Raw genomic sequence first — 17735 nt, forward strand, 5'->3', positions numbered from 1 at the left:
CCGCTCCCGGTCCCTGCTTCCGAAACCCTAGCCCGGCCGGGGAGAGCCTCCCTTGGCCCTGATGAACGCCCGGAACCTCAGCCGGCTTGCGGGACGGGGAGGCTCCAGCAACCCCATGGCCTACCGGACGGAGCTCAAGCCCCGGGCCCGGTCCCTGCTTCCAAAACCCTAGCCAGCCCGGGGAGAGCCTCCCATGGCCCGATAAACGCCCGGAACCTCGGCCGGCTTGCAGGACGGAGCTCAGGCCCCAGGCCTCAGGCCCAGCCTACCAACCCTAGCCGGGCCCGGGGAGAGCCTCCCGGTAGATCCCCCTGTCCCCAGCACCTGGACCCTGGGCCGGAACCAAGGAGGGTTAAGCCCAGGACACGTCCTCTCCCCGACGGCCTGCCCGGGGAGCCCATTTTTGTCGACTATTAAGCCCCCACATAGTGGGGGCTTACAGAACTTTGGGAAAGGACAAAAGTTGGAGTTAGCCCGTCCGCCAGCCTGCAGGGCCATCTGGTCACCCAGCCCGCAGGGCCATCTGGTCACGCAGCCAGGCGACCAGATGACCCGGGACGACCCAGCGCCCGGATGGCCTGGGAGGGTGCCGTACCCAGTCGCCCTTGCAGTCCAGCGAGGGTGGCCAGGCGCTGCTGCTTGCCTCCCTGCTCGACTTGCCCATTCAGCAGTGGGAAGGGGAGGCCCGGCCGGCGGCGGCCCAGGCCATCTGGTCACCCTGCCGACCCGCAAGGGAAGGTGTGGCCCCCATCCCCGCACCCCGGTGGGGCAGGGAGGGGAGGGAGAGGCCCCCGTGCCGGAGGGCATGTGGTGGAGGCAGCCTCCCGCAGGCCCGTGTTACCCCCTCTACATCCATCCCGCCGGCCAGGCGGCAGAGGGACCCACCCCTGGGTGTGGTGGAGGGAGGCTTCTGCGGGCGCCCACGCACGGAAAGAGACAAAAGCTTGGCTCAGAGGATGACTTTCAATAGATCGCAGCGAGGTAGCTGCTCTGCTACTTACGAAACCCTGACCCAGAATCAGGTTGTCTACGAATGATTTAGCACTGGGTGCCCCACGAACATGGGCCTGATCAAACTCAGAGGAAAAGGACCATCGGCAAGGGGCTGAGAGGCAGGAGCGTCCCGGGCCCCTGAGGGGCCCTGGCGGGCAGGCCCCGGGATGCCTTCCCCCTCTCAGCATGGCCAGACCTCATGGAAGTCTGCCTGATCAAACTCGGAGAAAAATGACCATCGAACCCTGATAAAAACAACCATCGACAATGGGCCGAGAGGCAGAAGCATCAACGGGCCCCTGGGGGCCCCTAGCGGGTGGGTCCTGGGACGCCTTTCCCCTCTCAGCATGGCCAGACCTCACGGAGGTATGCCTGATCAAACTCTGAGAAAAACGACCATCGGCAAGGGGCTGAGAGGCAGGAGCGTCCCCGGGCCCCTGGGGGCCCCTGGCAGGCAGGCTCCAGGACGCCTCCCTCCCTCTCAGCATGGCCAGACCTCATGAAAGTCTGCCTGATCAAACTCGGAGAAAAACAACCATCGAACTTGGAGAAAAACGACCATCGGCAAGGGGCCAAGAGGCAGAAGCGTCCCCGGGCCCCTGGGGGCCCCTGGTGGGTGGGCCCCAGGAAACCTTTCCCCCTCAGCATGGCCAGACCTCATGGAGGTCTGTACCTGATCAAACTCGGAGAAAAAGGACAATCGGCAAGGGGCTGAAAGGCAGGAGCGTCCCCGGGCCCCTGGGGGCCCCTGGCGGGCAGGCCCCGGGATGCCTTCCCTCTCTCAGCATGACCAGACCTCATGGAAGTCTGCCTGATGAAACTCGGAGAAAAACGACCATCGAACCCTGATAAAAACGACCATCGACAAGGGGCCGAGAGGCAGAAGCATCCACGGGCCCCTGGGGGCCCCTGGCGGGCGGGCCCCGGGATGCATTCCCCCTCTCAGCATGGCCAGACCTCACTGAGGTATGCCTGATCAAACTCGGAGACAAACAACCATCGGCAAGGGGCTGAGAGGCAGGAGCGTCCCAGGGCCCCTGGGGGACCCTGGCAGGCCCTGGGATGCCTCCCCCCCTCTCAGCATGGCTGGACCTCCTGGAAGTCTACCTGATCAAACTCGGCGAAAAACAACCATCTAACTCAGAGAAAAACGACCATCGGCAAGGGGCCAGGAGGCAGAAGTGTCCCCGGGCCCCTGGGGGCCCCTGGCGGGCAGGCCCGGGACACCTTCCCCCTCTCTGCATGGCCAGACCTCACGGAGGTCTGTGCCTTATCAAACTCGGAGAAAAAGGACCATCGGCAAGGGGCTGACAGGCAGGAGCGTCCCCGGGCCCCTGGGAGCCCCTGGCAGGCGGGCCCTGCGATGCCTTCCCCCTCTCAGCATGGCCAGACCTCATGGAAGTCTGCCTAAACAAACTCGGAGAAAAAACGACCATCGAACCCTGATAAAAACGACCATCAACAATGGGCAGGAGTGTCCCTGGGCCCCTGGGGGCTCCTGGCGGGCGGGCCCCAGGACGCCTTCCCCCTCTCAGCATGGCCAGACCTCACGGAGGTATGCCTGATCAAACTCGGAGAAAAACAAATATCGAACTCGGAGAAAAACTACCATCGGCAAGGGGCTGAGAGGCTGAAGTGTCCCCGGGCCCCTGGGGGCCCATGGCGGGAGGGCCCCGGGATGCCTCCCCCCTCTCAGCATGGCCAGACATCATGGAAGTCTGCCTGATCAAACTCGGAGAAAAACGACCATCGGCAAGGGGCTGAGAGGCAGAAGCGTCCCCGGGCCCCTGGGGGCCCCTGGCAGGCAGGCCCCGGGATGCCTCTCCCCTCTCAGCATGGCCGGACCTCATGGAAGTCTGCCTGATCAAACTCGGAGAAAAACAACCATCGAACTTGGAGAAAAACGACCATCGGCAAGGGGCCAAGAGGCAGAAGCGTCCCGGGCCCCTGGGGGCCCCTGGCGGGTGGGCCCCAGGAAACCTTTCCCCCTTAGCATGGCCAGACCTCATGGAAGTCTGCCTGATGAAACTCGGAGAAAAACAACCATCGAACCCTGACAAAAACGACCATCGACAAGGGGCCGAGAGGCAGAAGCATCCACGGGCCCCTGGGGGCCCCTGGCGGGTGGGCCCCGGGACGCCTTACCCCTCTCAGCATGGCCAGACCTCACAGAGGTATGCCTGATCAAACTCCGAGACAAACGACCATCGGCAAGGGGCTGAGAGGCAGGAGCGTCCCCGGGCCCCTGGGGGACCCTGGCAGGCCCCGGGATGCCTCCCCCCCTCTCAGCATGGCCGGACCTCCTGGAAGTCTGCCTGATCAAACTCGGCGAAAAACAACCATCTAACTCTGAGAAAAACGACCATCGGCAAGGGGCCAAGAGGCAGAACTGGCGGGCCGGCCCGGGACACCTTCCCCCTCTCAGCATGGCCAGACCTCACGGAGGTCTCTGCCTTATCAAACTCGGAGAAAAAGGACCATCGGCAAGGGGCTGACAGGCAGGAGCGTCCCCGGGCCCCTGGGGGCCCCTGGCGGGCGGGCCCCGGGATGCCTTCCCCCTCTCAGCATGGCCAGACCTCATGGAAGTCTGCCTGATCAAACTCGGAGAAAAACGACCATCGAACCCTGATAAAAACGACCATCAACAATGGGCAGGAGCGTCCCCGGGCCCCTGGGGGCCACTGGCGGGTGGGCCCCGGGACGCCTTTCCCCTCTCAGCATGGCCAGACCTCACGGAGGTATGCCTGATCAAACTCGGAGAAAAACAAATATCGAACTCGGAGAAAAACGACCATCGGCAAGGGGCTGAGAGGCTGAAGCGTCCCCGGGCCCCTGGGGGCCCCTGGCAGGCGGGCCAGGGAAGCCTTCCCCCTCTCAGCATGGCCGGACCTCACGGAGGTCTGTGCGTGATCAAACTCGGAGAAAAAGGACCACCGGCAAGGGGCTGAGAGGCAGGAGCGTCCCCGGGCCCCTGGGGGCCCCTGGCAGGTGGGCCCCGGGACACCTTCCCCCTCAAACTTGGTGATAAAGGACCATCGGCAAGGGGCTGAGAGGCAAGAGTGTCCCCAGGACACTGGGGGGCCCGGTGGGCAGGCCCCAGGGCTGCCTACCCCTGATTCAGAATCTCCGGAGGTCTGACTGACCCTCTCCCTAGTAATCCGGAGGAACATTACCCCCCTTTCTTGTAATCTGTGCACTCGAAGTCACACAGGGGACCCAAGGCACGAACGAGCCCGACCTCCTGGAGCCCTGGCTGGGATCCGGGAGGCGAATGGCACCTCATCGGGACTTCCAGGGAAGTTCGGTCATCTGGTCGCCCCATTGGAAAGCATTGCGGGCGACCAGATGGCCGAGGCGAGAGGGGCGACCAGATGGCCGGGACCGAAATGACGCCAATCTGCCTGCCCCGGGCCTGCAGGGCTCTGGGGCTGCAGGGCTCATGGGCTCCGGGGCTGCAGGGCTCAGGGGCTCCAGGGCTGCAGGCATCCGGGGCTGCAGGGCTCCGGGGCTGCAGGGCTCCAGGGTCCAGGGCTCTAGGACTCCAGGGCTCCAGGTCTCCAGGGCTGCAGGGCTCCGGGGCTGCTGGGCTGCTGGGCTCCAGGGCTCGGGGGCTCCAGGGTAGCAGGGCTCCAGGGGTCGGGACCCATGGAGCCCGTCCCGGGTACTTTGCCACTCTGCGGCCCAGAGGAGGGAGCCCCGGATGCCTGGGAGGTGTTGCCCGGGCATCGCCCATCTGGTCCCCAGCAGGGAACCACCAGCCCCGGGAGGGTGTTTGGGCAAACCCTTGCACCTACTAATCCGGAGGAAAATTACCCCCCTTTCTTGTAATCCGTGCACTCGAGGTGACAGAGGGGACCCAGGGCGCAAACGTGCCCGACCTCCTGGAGCCCTGGCTGGGATCCGGGAGGCGAATGGCACCTCATAGGGACTTCCAGGGAAGTCCGGCCATCTAGTCGCCCCATAGGAAAGCATTGCGGGCGACCAGATGGCCGAGGCGAGAGGGGCGACCAGATGGCCGGGACCGAAATGACGCCAATCTGCCTGCCCCGGGCCTGCAGGGCTCTGGGGCTGCAGGGCTCCGGGGGCTGCAGAGCTACAGGGCTCCGGGGCTGCAGGGCTCCGGGGCTTCAGTCCTCCCCGGGCCCTGATGGACCCTCTGTCCCGGGCGCCCGGACCCCCCTGGCCGGCTCACAGGACGGAGGGGTATTCCCGCACCACCGGGCCATGCCGGATGGGGCTCAAGCCCCGTGCCCGGTCCCAGGCCCGGCTCCCGGACCCTAGGCCAGGCCCGGGAGAGCCTCCTCTGGGCTGCAGGGCTCCAGGGCTTCAGGGCTCGGGGGCTGCAAGCTCTGTAGGCTGCAGGGCTTCGGGGCTGCCGGGCTCGCGGGCTCCAGGGCTCCAGGGCTCGGGGGCTCCGGGGCTGCAGGGGCTCCGTGGCTGCAGGCATCCGGGGCTGCAGGGCTCGGGGGCTGCAGGGCTCCTCGGGGGCTCCAGGGCTCCGGTGCTCCGGGGCTGCAGGGCTCCGGGGCTCCAGGGCTCTAGGGCTACAGGGATCCAGGGCTGCTGGGCTCCAGGGCTCGGGGGCTCCAGGGCAGCAGGGCTCCAGGGCTTGGGACCCATGGAGCCCGTCCCGGGTACTTTGCCACTCTGCGGACCGGAGGAGGGAGCCCCTAATGCCTGGGAGGTGTTGCCCGGGCATCGCTCATCTGGTCCCCAGCAGGGAACCACCAGCCCCGGGAGGGTGTTTGGGCATACCCTTGCACCTACTAATCCGGAGGAAAATTACCCCCCTTTCTTGTAATCCATGCACTCGAGGTGACAGAGGGGACCCAGGGCACAAACGTGCCCGACCTCCTGGAGCCCTGGCTGGAATCCGGGAGGCGAATGGCACCTCATAGGGACTTCCAGGGAAGTCCGGCCATCTAGTCGCCCCATAGGAAAGCATTGCGGGCGACCAGATGGCCGAGGCGAGAGGGGCGACCCGATTGCCGGGACCGAAATGACACCAATCTGCCTGCCCCGGGCCTGTAGGGCTCAGGAGCTGCAGGGCTCCGGGGCTCTGGGGCTCCGGGGCTCTGGGGCTGCAGGGCTGCAGGGCAAGGGGACTGCAGGGCTCCACAGCTTGGGGGGCTGCAGGGCTCCGGGGCTGCAGGGCTCGGGTTCTCCAGGGCTCCAGGGCTCCAGGGCTCCAGGGCTGCAGGGCTCCGGGGCTGCTGGGCTCCAGGGCTCCGGGGCGGCTGGGCTCCGGGGCTCCAGGGCCTGGGACCCATGGAACCCGTTCCGGGTACTTTGCCACACTGCGGCCCGGAGGAGGGAGCCCCGGATGCCTGGGAGGTGTTGCCCGGGCATCGCCCATCTGGTCCCCAGCAGGAAACCACCAGCCCCGGGAGGGTGTTTGGGCATACCCTTGCACCTACTAATCCGGAGGAAAATTACCCCCCTTTCTTGTAATCCGTGCACTCGAGGTGACAGAGGGGACCCAGGGCACAAAAGTGCCCGACCTCCTGGAGCCCTGGCTGGGATCCGGGAGGCAAATGGCACCTCATAGGGACTTCCAGGGACGTCCGGCCATCTAGTCACCCCATAGGAAAGCATTGCGGGCGACCAAATGGCCGAGGCGAGAGGGGCGACCAGATGGCCGGGACCGAAATAACACCAATCTGCCTGCCCCAGGCCTGCAGGGCTCTGGGGCTGCAGGGCTCCGGGGGCTGCAGAGCTACAGGGCTCCAGGGCTGCAGGGCTCCGGGGCTTCAGGCCTCCCCGGGCCCTGATGGACCCTCTGTCCCGGGCGCCCTTGACCCCCCCCGGCCGGCTCGCAGGATGGAGGGTTATTCCCGCACCACCGGGCCCTGCTGGACTGGGCTCAAGCCCCGGGCCCGGTCCCTGGCCCGGCTCCCGGACCCTAGGCCAGGCCCGGGAGAGCCTCCCCTAGGCTGCAGGGCTACAGGGCTACAGGGCTCGGGGGCTGCAGGGCTCCATGGACTGCAGGACTTCGGGGCTGCCGGGCATGGGGGCTCCAGGGCTGCAGGGCTCGGGGGATCCGGGGCTGCAGGGCTCAGGGGCTCCGGGGCTGCAGGCATCCGGGGCTGCAGGGCTCGGGGGCTGCAGGGCTCCTCGGGGGCTCCACAGCTCCCGGGCTCCGGGGCTGCAGGGCTCCAGGGCTGCAGGGCTCCGGGGGGGCTCCAGGGGCTGTAGGGCTCCAGGGGCTCCAGGGCTGCAGGGCTCCAGGGCTGCAGGGCTCCAGGGCTGCAGGGCTGCAGGGCTCCAGGGCTCGCAGGCTCCAGGGCAGCAGGGCTCCAGGGCTTGGAACCCATGGAGCCCGTCCCCGGTACTTTGCCACTCTGCGGCCCGGAGGAGGGAGCCCCGGATGCATGGAAGGTGTTGCCCGGGCATCGCCCATCTGGTCCACAGCAGGGAACCACCAGCCCCGGGAGGGTGTTTGGGCATACCCTTGCACCTACTAATCCGGAGGAAAATTACCCCCCTTTCTTGTAATCTGTGCACTCGAGGTGACAGAGGGGACCCAGGGCGCAAACGTGCCCGACCTCCTGGAGCCCTGGCTGGGATCCGGGAGGCGAATGGCACCTCATAGGGACTTCCAGGGAAGTCCGGCCATCTAGTCGCCCCATAGGAAAGCATTGCGGGCAACCAGATGGCTGAGGCGAAAGGGGCGACCAGATGGCCGGGACCAAAATGACGCCAATCGGCCTGCCCCGGGCCTGTAGGGCTCAGGAGCTGCAGGGCTCCGGGGCTCCGGGGCTGCAGGGCTCGGGGACTGCAGGGCTCCACGGCTCGGGGGGCTGCAGCGCTCCGGGGCTCCAGGGCTCCGGGGCTCCGGGGCTCCGGGGCTCCGGGGCTGCTGGGCTCCGGGGCTGCTGGGCTCCAGGGCTCGGGGGCTCCAGGGCAGAAGGGCTCCAGGGCTCCAAGGCTCCGGGGCTCCAGGGCCCGGGACCCATGGAGCCCGTCCCGGGTACTTTGCCACTCTGCGGCCCGGAGGAGGGAGCCCCGGATGCATGGAAGGTCTTGCCCGGGCATCGCCCATCTGGTCCACAGCAGGGAACCACCAGCCCCGGGAGGGTGTTTGGGCATACCCTTGCACCTACTAATCCGGAGGAAAATTAACCCCTTTTCTTGTAATCTGTGCACTCGAGGTGACAGAGGGGACCCAGGGCGCAAACGTGCCCGACCTCCTGGAGCCCTGGCTGTGATCCGGGAGGCGAATGGCACCTCATAGGGACTTCCAGGGAAGTCCGGCCATCTAGTCGCCCCATAGGAAAGCATTGCGGGCGACCAGATGGCCGAGGCGAGAGGGGCGACCAGATGGCCGGGACCGAAATGACGCCAATCTGCCTGCCCCGGGCCTGCAGGGCTCTGGGGCTGCAGGGCTCCGGGGGCTGCAGAGCTACAGGGCTCCGGGGCTGCAGGGCTCCGGGGCTTCAGTCCTCCCCGGGCCCTGATGGACCCTCTGTCCCGGGCGCCCGGACCCCCCTGGCCGGCTCACAGGACGGAGGGGTATTCCCGCACCACCGGGCCATGCCGGATGGGGCTCAAGCCCCGTGCCCGGTCCCAGGCCCGGCTCCCGGACCCTAGGCCAGGCCCGGGAGAGCCTCCTTTGGGCTGCAGGGCTCCAGGGCTACAGGGCACGGGGGCTGCGAGCTCTGTAGGCTGCAGGGCTTCGGGGCTGCCGGGCTCGCGGGCTCCGGGGCTCCAGGGCTCGGGGGCTCCGGGGCTGCAGGGCTCAGGGGCTCCGTGGCTGCAGGCATCCGGGGCTGCAGGGCTCGGGGGCTGCAGGGCTCCTCGGGGGCTCCAGGGCTCCCGGGCTCCGGGGCTGCAGGGCTCCGGGGCTCCAGGGCTCCAGGGCTACAGGGATCCAGGGCTGCTGGGCTCCAGGGCTCGGGGGCTCCAGGGCAGCAGGGCTCCAGGGCTTGGGACCCATGGAGCCCGTCCCGGGTACTTTGCCACTCTGCGGACCGGAGGAGGGAGCCCCTAATGCCTGGGAGGTGTTGCCCGGGCATCGCTCATCTGGTCCCCAGCAGGGAACCACCAGCCCCGGGAGGGTGTTTGGGCATACCCTTGCACCTACTAATCCGGAGGAAAATTACCCCCCTTTCTTGTAATCCATGCACTCGAGGTGACAGAGGGGACCCAGGGCACAAACGTGCCCGACCTACTGGAGCCCTGGCTGGAATCCGGGAGGCAAATGGCACCTCATAGGGACTTCCAGGGACGTCCGGCCATCTAGTCACCCCATAGGAAAGCATTGCGGGCGACCAAATGGCCGAGGCGAGAGGGGCGACCAGATGGCCGGGACCGAAATAACACCAATCTGCCTGCCCCAGGCCTGCAGGGCTCTGGGGCTGCAGGGCTCCGGGGGCTGCAGAGCTACAGGGCTCCAGGGCTGCAGGGCTCCGGGGCTTCAGGCCTCCCCGGGCCCTGATGGACCCTCTGTCCCGGGCGCCCTTGACCCCCCCCGGCCGGCTCGCAGGATGGAGGGTTATTCCCGCACCACCGGGCCCTGCTGGACTGGGCTCAAGCCCCGGGCCCGGTCCCTGGCCCGGCTCCCGGACCCTAGGCCAGGCCCGGGAGAGCCTCCCCTAGGCTGCAGGGCTACAGGGCTACAGGGCTCGGGGGCTGCAGGGCTCCATGGACTGCAGGACTTCGGGGCTGCCGGGCATGGGGGCTCCAGGGCTGCAGGGCTCGGGGGATCCGGGGCTGCAGGGCTCAGGGGCTCCGGGGCTGCAGGCATCCGGGGCTGCAGGGCTCGGGGGCTGCAGGGCTCCTCGGGGGCTCCACAGCTCCCGGGCTCCGGGGCTGCAGGGCTCCAGGGCTGCAGGGCTCCGGGGGGGCTCCAGGGGCTGTAGGGCTCCAGGGGCTCCAGGGCTGCAGGGCTCCAGGGCTGCAGGGCTCCAGGGCTCCAGGGCTGCAGGGCTGCAGGGCTCCAGGGCTCGCAGGCTCCAGGGCAGCAGGGCTCCAGGGCTTGGAACCCATGGAGCCCGTCCCCGGTACTTTGCCACTCTGCGGCCCGGAGGAGGGAGCCCCGGATGCATGGAAGGTGTTGCCCGGGCATCGCCCATCTGGTCCACAGCAGGGAACCACCAGCCCCGGGAGGGTGTTTGGGCATACCCTTGCACCTACTAATCCGGAGGAAAATTACCCCCCTTTCTTGTAATCTGTGCACTCGAGGTGACAGAGGGGACCCAGGGCGCAAACGTGCCCGACCTCCTGGAGCCCTGGCTGGGATCCGGGAGGCGAATGGCACCTCATAGGGACTTCCAGGGAAGTCCGGCCATCTAGTCGCCCCATAGGAAAGCATTGCGGGCAACCAGATGGCTGAGGCGAAAGGGGCGACCAGATGGCCGGGACCAAAATGACGCCAATCGGCCTGCCCCGGGCCTGTAGGGCTCAGGAGCTGCAGGGCTCCGGGGCTCCGGGGCTGCAGGGCTCGGGGACTGCAGGGCTCCACGGCTCGGGGGGCTGCAGAGCTCCGGGGCTCCAGGGCTCCGGGGCTCCGGGGCTCCGGGGCTGCTGGGCTCCGGGGCTGCTGGGCTCCAGGGCTCGGGGGCTCCAGGGCAGAAGGGCTCCAGGGCTCCAAGGCTCCGGGGCTCCAGGGCCCGGGACCCATGGAGCCCGTCCCGGGTACTTTGCCACTCTGCGGCCCGGAGGAGGGAGCCCCGGATGCATGGAAGGTCTTGCCCGGGCATCGCCCATCTGGTCCACAGCAGGGAACCACCAGCCCCGGGAGGGTGTTTGGGCATACCCTTGCACCTACTAATCCGGAGGAAAATTAACCCCTTTTCTTGTAATCTGTGCACTCGAGGTGACAGAGGGGACCCAGGGCGCAAACGTGCCCGACCTCCTGGAGCCCTGGCTGTGATCCGGGAGGCGAATGGCACCTCATAGGGACTTCCAGGGAAGTCCGGCCATCTAGTCGCCCCATAGGAAAGCATTGCGGGCGACCAGATGGCCGAGGCGAGAGGGGCGACCAGATGGCCGGGACCGAAATGACGCCAATCTGCCTGCCCCGGGCCTGCAGGGCTCTGGGGCTGCAGGGCTCCGGGGGCTGCAGAGCTACAGGGCTCCGGGGCTGCAGGGCTCCGGGGCTTCAGTCCTCCCCGGGCCCTGATGGACCCTCTGTCCCGGGCGCCCGGACCCCCCTGGCCGGCTCACAGGATGGAGGGGTATTCCCGCACCACCGGGCCATGCCGGATGGGGCTCAAGCCCCGTGCCCGGTCCCAGGCCTGGCTCCCGGACCCTAGGCCAGGCCCGGGAGAGCCTCCTCTGGGCTGCAGGGCTCCAGGGCTACAGGGCACGGGGGCTGCGAGCTCTGTAGGCTGCAGGGCTTCGGGGCTGCCGGGCTCGCGGGCTCCGGGGCTCCAGGGCTCGGGGGCTCCGGGGCTGCAGGGCTCAGGGGCTCCGTGGCTGCAGGCATCCGGGGCTGCAGGGCTCGGGGGCTGCAGGGCTCCTCGGGGGCTCCAGGGCTCCCGGGCTCCGGGGCTGCAGGGCTCCGGGGCTCCAGGGCTCCAGGGCTACAGGGATCCAGGGCTGCTGGGCTCCAGGGCTCGGGGGCTCCAGGGCAGCAGGGCTCCAGGGCTTGGGACCCATGGAGCCCGTCCCGGGTACTTTGCCACTCTGCAGACCGGAGGAGGGAGCCCCTAATGCCTGGGAGGTGTTGCCCAGGCATCGCTCATCTGGTCCCCAGCAGGGAACCACCAGCCCCGGGAGGGTGTTTGGGCATACCCTTGCACCTACTAATCCGGAGGAAAATTACCCCCCTTTCTTGTAATCCATGCACTCGAGGTGACAGAGGGGACCCAGGGCACAAACGTGCCCGACCTACTGGAGCCCTGGCTGGAATCCGGGAGGCAAATGGCACCTCATAGGGACTTCCAGGGAAGTCCGGCCATCTAGTCGCCCCATAGGAAAGCATTGCGGGCGACCAGATGGCCGAGGCGAGAGGGGCGACCCGATTGCCGGGACCGAAATGACACCAATCTGCCTGCCCCGGGCCTGTAGGGCTCAGGAGCTGCAGGGCTCCGGGGCTCTGGGGCTCCGGGGCTCTGGGGCTGCAGGGCTGCAGGGCAAGGGGACTGCAGGGCTCCACAGCTTGGGGGGCTGCAGGGCTCCGGGGCTGCAGGGCTCGGGTTCTCCAGGGCTCCAGGGCTCCAGGGCTGCAGGGCTCCGGGGCTGCGGGGCTCCAGGGCTCCGGGGCGGCTGGGCTCTGGGGCTCCAGGGCCTGGGACCCATGGTACCCGTTCCGGGTACTTTGCCACACTACGGCCCGGAGGAGGGAGCCCCGGATGCCTGGGAGGTGTTGCCCGGGCATCGCCCATCTGGTCCCCAGCAGGAAACCACCAGCCCCGGGAGGGTGTTTGGGCATACCCTTGCACCTACTAATCCGGAGGAAAATTACCCCCCTTTCTTGTAATCCGTGCACTCGAGGTGACAGAGGGGACCCAGGGCGCAAAAGTGCCCGACCTCCTGGAGCCCTGGCTGGGATCCGGGAGGCAAATGGCACCTCATAGGGACTTCCAGGGACGTCCGGCCATCTAGTCACCCCATAGGAAAGCATTGCGGGCGACCAGATGGCCGAGGCGAGAGGGGCGACCAGATGGCCGGGACCGAAATAACACCAATCTGCCTGCCCCAGGCCTGCAGGGCTCTGGGGCTGCAGGGCTCCGGGGTCTGCAGAGCTACAGGGCTCCAGGGCTGCAGGGCTCCGGGGCTTCAGGCCTCCCCGGGCCCTGATGGACCCTCTGTCCCGGGCGCCCTTGACCCCCCCCGGCCGGCTCGCAGGATGGAGGGTTATTCCCGCACCACCGGGCCCTGCTGGACTTGGCTCAAGCCCCGGGCCCGGTCCCTGGCCCGGCAGAGCCTCCCCTAGGCTGCAGGGCTACAGGGCTACAGGGCTCGGGGGCTGCAGGGCTCCATGGACTGCAGGACTTCGGGGCTGCCGGGCATGGGGGCTCCAGGGCTGCAGGGCTCGGGGGATCCGGGGCTGCAGGGCTCAGGGGCTCCGGGGCTGCAGGGCTCGGGGGCTGCAGGGCTCCTCGGGGGCTCCACAGCTCCCGGGCTCCGGGGCTGCAGGGCTCCAGGGCTGCAGGGCTCCGGGGGGCTCCAGGGGCTGTAGGGCTCCAGGGGCTCCAGGGCTGCAGGGCTCCAGGGCTGCAGGGCTCCAGGGCTCCAGGGCTGCAGGGCTGCAGGGCTCCAGGGCTCGCAGGCTCCAGGGCAGCAGGGCTCCAGGGCTTGGAACCCATGGAGCCCGTCCCCGGTACTTTGCCACTCTGCGGCCCGGAGGAGGGAGCCCCGGATGCATGGAAGGTGTTGCCCGGGCATCGCCCATCTGGTCCACAGCAGGGAACCACCAGCCCCGGGAGGGTGTTTGGGCATACCCTTGCACCTACTAATCCGGAGGAAAATTACCCCCCTTTCTTGTAATCTGTGCACTCGAGGTGACAGAGGGGACCCAGGGCGCAAACGTGCCCGACCTCCTGGAGCCCTGGCTGGGATCCGGGAGGCGAATGGCACCTCATAGGGACTTCCAGGGAAGTCCGGCCATCTAGTCGCCCCATAGGAAAGCATTGCGGGCAACCAGATGGCTGAGGCGAAAGGGGCGACCAGATGGCCGGGACCAAAATGACGCCAATCGGCCTGCCCCGGGCCTGTAGGGCTCAGGAGCTGCAGGGCTCCGGGGCTCCGGGGCTGCAGGGCTCGGGGACTGCAGGGCTCCACGGCTCGGGGGGCTGCAGCGCTCCGGGGCTCCAGGGCTCAGGGGCTCCGGGGCTCCGGGGCTGCTGGGCTCCGGGGCTGCTGGGCTCCAGGGCTCGGGGGCTCCAGGGCAGAAGGGCTCCAGGGCTCCAAGGCTCCGGGGCTCCAGGGCCCGGGACCCATGGAGCCCGTCCCGGGTACTTTGCCACTCTGCGGCCCGGAGGAGGGAGCCCCGGATGCATGGAAGGTCTTGCCCGGGCATCGCCCATCTGGTCCACAGCAGGGAACCACCAGCCCCGGGAGGGTGTTTGGGCATACCCTTGCACCTACTAATCCGGAGGAAAATTAACCCCTTTTCTTGTAATCTGTGCACTCGAGGTGACAGAGGGGACCCAGGGCGCAAACGTGCCCGACCTCCTGGAGCCCTGGCTGGGATCCGGGAGGCGAATGGCACCTCATAGGGACTTCCAGGGAAGTCCGGCCATCTAGTCGCCCCATAGGAAAGCATTGCGGGCGACCAGATGGCCGAGGCGAGAGGGGCGACCAGATGGCCGGGACCGAAATGACGCCAATCTGCCTGCCCCGGGCCTGCAGGGCTCTGGGGCTGCAGGGCTCCGGGGGCTGCAGAGCTACAGGGCTCCGGGGCTGCAGGGCTCCGGGGCTTCAGTCCTCCCCGGGCCCTGATGGACCCTCTGTCCCGGGCGCCCGGACCCCCCTGGCCGGCTCACAGGACGGAGGGGTATTCCCGCACCACCGGGCCATGCCGGATGGGGCTCAAGCCCCGTGCCCGGTCCCAGGCCCGGCTCCCGGACCCTAGGCCAGGCCCGGGAGAGCCTCCTCTGGGCTGCAGGGCTCCAGGGCTACAGGGCTCGGGGGCTGCGAGCTCTGTAGGCTGCAGGGCTTCGGGGCTGCCGGGCTCGCGGGCTCCAGGGCTCCAGGGCTCGGGGGCTCCGGGGCTGCAGGGCTCAGGGGCTCCGTGGCTGCAGGCATCCGGGGCTGCAGGGCTCGGGGGCTGCAGGGCTCCTCGGGGGCTCCAGGGCTCCCGGGCTCCGGGGCTGCAGGGCTCCAGGGCTCCAGGGCTCTAGGGCTACAGGGATCCAGGGCTGCTGGGCTCCAGGGCTCGGGGGCTCCAGGGCAGCAGGGCTCCAGGGCTTGGGACCCATGGAGCCCGTCCCGGGTACTTTGCCACTCTGCAGACCGGAGGAGGGAGCCCCTAATGCCTGGGAGGTGTTGCCCGGGCATCGCTCATCTGGTCCCCAGCAGGGAACCACCAGCCCCGGGAGGGTGTTTGGGCATACCCTTGCACCTACTAATCCGGAGGAAAATTACCCTCCTTTCTTGTAATCCATGCACTCGAGGTGACAGAGGGGACCCAGGGCACAAACGTGCCCGACCTCCTGGAGCCCTGGCTGGAATCCGGGAGGCGAATGGCACCTCATAGGGACTTCCAGGGAAGTCCGGCCATCTAGTCGCCCCATAGGAAAGCATTGCGGGCGACCAGATGGCCGAGGCGAGAGGGGCGACCCGATTGCCGGGACCGAAATGACACCAATCTGCCTGCCCCGGGCCTGTAGGGCTCAGGAGCTGCAGGGCTCCGGGGCTCTGGGGCTCCGGGGCTCTGGGGCTGCAGGGCTGCAGGGCAAGGGGACTGCAGGGCTCCACAGCTTGGGGGGCTGCAGGGCTCCGGGGCTGCAGGGCTCGGGTTCTCCAGGGCTCCAGGGCTCCAGGGCTCCAGGGCTCCAGGGCTGCAGGGCTCCGGGGCTGCTGGGCTCCAGGGCTCCGGGGCGGCTGGGCTCTGGGGCTCCAGGGCCTGGGACCCATGGAACCCGTTCCGGGTACTTTGCCACACTGCGGCCCGGAGGAGGGAGCCCCGGATGCCTGGGAGGTGTTGCCCGGGCATCGCCCATCTGGTCCCCAGCAGGAAACCACCAGCCCCGGGAGGGTGTTTGGGCATACCCTTGCACCTACTAATCCGGAGGAAAATTACCCCCCTTTCTTGTAATCCGTGCACTCGAGGTGACAGAGGGGACCCAGGGCGCAAAAGTGCCCGACCTCCTGGAGCCCTGGCTGGGATCCGGGAGGCAAATGGCACCTCATAGGGACTTCCAGGGACGTCTGGCCTTCTAGTCACCCCATAGGAAAGCATTGCGGGCGACCAGATGGCCGAGGCGAGAGGGGCGACCAGATGGCCGGGACCGAAATAACACCAATCTGCCTGCCCCAGGCCTGCAGGGCTCTGGGGCTGCAGGGCTCCGGGGGCTGCAGAGCTACAGGGCTCCAGGGCTGCAGGGCTCCGGGGCTTCAGGCCTCCCCGGGCCCTGATGGACCCTCTGTCCCGGGCGCCCTTGACCCCCCCCCGGCCGGCTCGCAGGATGGAGGGTTATTCCCGCACCACCGGGCCCTGCTGGACTGGGCTCAAGCCCCGGGCCCGGTCCCTGGCCCGGCTCCCGGACCCTAGGCCAGGCCCGGGAGAGCCTCCCCTAGGCTGCAGGGCTACAGGGCTACAGGGCTCGGGGGCTGCAGGGCTCCATGGACTGAAGGACTTCGGGGCTGCCGGGCATGGGGGCTCCAGGGCTGCAGGGCTCGGGGGCTCCGGGGCTGCAGGGCTCAGGGGCTCCCGGGCTGCAGGCATCCGGGGCTGCAGGGCTCGGGGGCTGCAGGGCTCCTCGGGGGCTCCACAGCTCCCGGGCTCCGGGGCTGCAGGGCTCCAGGGCTGCAGGGCTCCGGGGGGGCTCCAGGGGCTGTAGGGCTCCAGGGGCTCCAGGGCTGCAGGGCTCCAGGGCTGCAGGGCTCCAGGGCTCCAGGGCTGCAGGGCTGCAGGGCTCCATGGGGACTACAGGGCTCCAGGGGCTGTAGGGCTCCGGGGGCTCCAGGACGGAGGGGTATTCCCGCACCTCCGGGCCCTGCCGGATGGGGCTCAAGCCGCGGGCCCGCTCCCGGTCTCTGCTTCTGAAACCCTAGCCAGGCTGGGGAAAGAGTCCGCCCTTGCCTCTGATGAACGCCTGGAACCTCGGCCGGCTTGCAGGACGGGGAAGCTCCAGCAAACCCATGGCTGGCCGGACGGAGCTCAAGCCCCGGGCCCGCTCCCGGTCCCTGCTTCCGAAACCCTAGCCCGGCCGGGGAGAGCCTCCCTTGGCCCTGATGAACGCCCGGAACCTCAGCCGGCTTGCGGGACGGGGAGGCTCCAGCAACCCCATGGCCTACCGGACGGAGCTCAAGCCCCGGGCCCGGTCCCTGCTTCCAAAACCCTAGCCAGCCCGGGGAGAGCCTCCCTTGGCCCGATAAACGCCCGGAACCTCGGCCGGCTTGCAGGACGGAGCTCAGGCCCCAGGCCTCAGGCCCAGCCTACCAACCCTAGCCGGGCCCGGGGAGAGCCTCCCGGTAGATCCCCCTGTCCCCAGCACCTGGACCCTGGGCCGGAACCAAGGAGGGTTAAGCCCAGGACACGTCCTCTCCCCGACGGCCTGCCCGGGGAGCCCATTTTTGTCGACTATTAAGCCCCCACGTAGTGGGGGCTTACAGAACTTTGGGAAAGGACAAAAGTTGGAGTTAGCCCATCCGCCAGCCTGCAGGGCCATCTGGTCACCCAGCCCGCAGGGCCATCTGGTCACGCAGCCAGGCGACCAGATGACCCGGGACGACCCAGCGCCCGGATGGCCTGGGAGGGTGCCGTACCCAGTCGCCCTTGCAGTCCAGCGAGGGTGGCCAGGCGCTGCTGCTTGCCTCCCTGCTCGACTTGCCCATTCAGCAGTGGGAAGGGGAGGCCCGGCCGGCGGCGGCCCAGGCTATCTGGTCACCCTGCCAACCCGCAAGGGAAGGTGTGGCCCCCATCCCCGCACCCCGGTGGGGCAGGGAGGGGAGGGAGAGGCCCCCGTGCCGGAGGGCATGTGGTGGAGGCAGCCTCCCGCAGGCCCGTGTTACCCCCTCCACATCCATCCCGCCGGCCAGGCGGCAGAGGGACCCACCCCTGGGTGTGGTAGAGGGAGGGTTCTGCGGGCGCCCACGCACGGAAAGAGACAAAAACTTGGCTCAGAGGA

Source organism: Lissotriton vulgaris, chromosome 11, assembly GCF_964263255.1.
Source record: "Lissotriton vulgaris chromosome 11, aLisVul1.2, whole genome shotgun sequence".
NCBI classification, from domain to species: domain Eukaryota; kingdom Metazoa; phylum Chordata; class Amphibia; order Caudata; family Salamandridae; genus Lissotriton; species Lissotriton vulgaris.